Source organism: Salvelinus namaycush, chromosome 6, assembly GCF_016432855.1.
Source record: "Salvelinus namaycush isolate Seneca chromosome 6, SaNama_1.0, whole genome shotgun sequence".
Taxonomy (NCBI): domain Eukaryota; kingdom Metazoa; phylum Chordata; class Actinopteri; order Salmoniformes; family Salmonidae; genus Salvelinus; species Salvelinus namaycush.
This window is the reverse complement of record NC_052312.1, coordinates 7,680,471-7,683,258: the sequence shown is the minus strand read 5'-3', so window position 1 is coordinate 7,683,258 and position 2,788 is coordinate 7,680,471. Positions and strand designations below refer to the sequence as shown.

The 2,788-nt window shown below is 43.7% G+C and overlaps 1 non-coding gene across 1 annotated transcript; it reads right to left on the bottom strand.

Moving 5' to 3' along the window:
• Positions 1-1,349: 1,349 nt before the first annotated feature.
• On the bottom strand, positions 1,350-1,423 carry trnat-ugu. The gene has a single exon. It is a non-coding gene; the product is annotated as a tRNA-Thr (tRNA).
• Positions 1,424-2,788: the final 1,365 nt, after the last annotated feature.

Sequence of the window (2,788 nt, the reverse complement as noted above, 5' to 3'; positions counted from 1 at the left end):
GCCAAATGAGTTCTGTTTTACTCACAGATATAATTCAAACAGTTTTAGAAACTTCAGAGTGTTTTCTATCCAATAGTAATAATAATATGCATATTGTATGATCTAGAACAGAGTACGAGGCCGTTTAAATTGGGCACGATTTTTTCAGAAGTGAAAACAGCGCCCCCCTATTGACAAGAAGTTTTAAGGTCGTGGGTACAATAGACTTTATCAGGTCAGAATTGTATCAAGTAGTGTGTACTAGCAAATATATCCTAACACTCATACGGCTCTGTTTTGGATCCACAGCAGCACGTTTGACTCCATAAGTTGTAGGGAACTTTAGGATGAATATGTTTTGATCTTCTTTCCAATGCTAATCAGCTGAGAGGAACCCATTGACAGCAACATGTGAGAAAATTGAGGAAATCAACAACAAAACAAACCCAAAGTTCCCTATAATGAATAGTTTGATCGCCCAGAAATGCCACGAGCTGTGATAGCTGGCTAGTGTCCTTATCATAACAGACTCCACTAAGTGGGGTTGATCTATGAATTTGTGAAGTGCGTGTTGGCAAAACAGAAGTGGTTTTGTGTGTCTGAGTGTGTGCACAGTATCAGTGTTAGAACTTCCTTGGCATCACTCACAGGTCATACTCACAGGCCTGCTCTTAGCTCTACCAGTCCTTGATGACCCACACCAGACACCAGACACCAGAGCTCTTTGGCTGCTTTTAAACATATTGTTTTGAGTCGCCAAATAAACCATACAACTAGATGTCAATGAACAGTTTAGAAAAGTCTCCTACAGTTCATTTAGTTTTGATCGGAGATCTCAAGTACGGACTGCATTTCCATTGCATTGTCCATGGTCTCCTGCTGCAGTACAACTCATCTATCCAAACCTGTTCAGCTGACCGTCCCGATCACAGGAGCAGGTACACAGCTTGCCTTTCTGTCTTTGAATATCAACAATGCCACACACGCAGGAAAGCACACACCCCTCCCTGTATCAAGGCGTTATTTACGACCCTCCTGGATGTCAGCGAGGGGTAATGGCCGCGTGGCGGACCTTGAAGTGAAGGTTAAGGGCCTGAGTGGGAACCGCCAGTGTTTTTGAGCATCTATTATAAGAGGTTGACTGGAGCATCCAGGGATCAATACACACCTGATGAGATGCCTGTCCTGTCTCTGATTGGGTAGCACTAGGCTGTGCACACGACACAGAAGCTGGTCAATCCAGGGTACTCCTGTAATCGTTTTTCATATGGCGTCTTCCATTTTTACATTTTAGTCGTTTAGCAGACACTCTTATCCAGAGCGACTTACAGTAAGTAGTGAGTGCACACATTTTCATACTTTTTCGTACTCGTCCCACATGGGAATTGAACCCACAACCCTGGTGTTACAAGCACCATGCTCTACCAACTGAGCCACACGGGACCACTCCCCAGTTCTTATTCTAATTAACCTCCTGGAGCACATTCATTACACTCACGCATGCGTACATAAATACGTACTTGAGCACACACAAACACGAACAAACACACACACAAACCCCACCTCAAACACACACTCTTATTCTCTTCATTCTCTGATGAAGTGGTAGTAGGATGCCAGACCTGGAGATTGGCCGAGGTGACTGGTAGCATGCTCTGTGTGTGCTGACGAGATTACTTGGCAGAAAACTTGGACATTTCTGTGCACTTAATGCATAAAATCACCTCTCTGAGGATTTGAAAGTGAATTCTCCATTGTTTCAGTGGAATGCAGGGATTAATGTCCGATGGCTCCACAGTTAAAAATAGATTATTTCAGAACTTGGTGGATATAATGCTCTGTCTGTGTGTGTGTGTGTGTGTGTGTGTGTGTGTGTGTGTGTGTGTGTGTGTGTGTGTGTGTGTGTGTGTGTGTGTGTGTGTGTGTGTGTGTGTGTGTGTGTGTGTGTGTGTGTGTGTGTGTGTGTGTGTGTGTTATGTGCACTTTCGTCCGTGCATCTTTGTGTGTAGAGTTGTTGACTAAGACTGAAGCCCAGTGTTTCCCAACGCTGGCACAGGACACTGTCTTTTGTGTGTACGACTTCATGAATCTATCTTGGCTTAGCTACTGTAGGTCTGTGTGACACACCACAGCTTTACATCTTAATAGCTGCTTTTCAGCGTTGTGATTCTGAAGTCTCCTTTGAGGGAAACGGGCTTTGAGGCTTTTCAGATGAAAGTTAATGCTGGTTCTTTGCCCCTGATAAGTAGGCACGTTGGCATAATGTTGTCGTAGTGAGAATAAGATGCTAAGACCTCTGGTAGTGTCCCTAGTACTCATATATTCTTCTTATAACAATGGTCTAGCCTATATCTTTGTTGGTGAATCCTATGGTTTAGGGAGTAGGCTAAAGGAATTCATTATTTTGTTGGGGATTTACTTATATTTCTCAATCCAGTTTGATTCATAACTGTTCACATTCAGGCCAGCTGAGCTTTCCTACACACACTTAATACAAATTGAATTCTAAATCTATGCCATTTAGCAGACTACTGTGGTGGAGATCCATTAGCAGACTGGAGCACTGGGGAAGTGCTGATAAAGCCACCCCCAGAAAGAGTCACTGTTTCTGGGTAAGACTCAGTGAGTCTACTCCTGGTGAGTAGTCACTGACTGGATACACTGAACTGCATTTGGTCTTTAGTCCTAACCTGGCAATATCCGACATGCTGACGTCCATTTAGATTGTAATACCCCTTACTAGCACTGCTCTTACTAACACTGTCCTTAGTAGCACTGCCCTTAGTAGCACTGCCCTTAGTAGCACTGC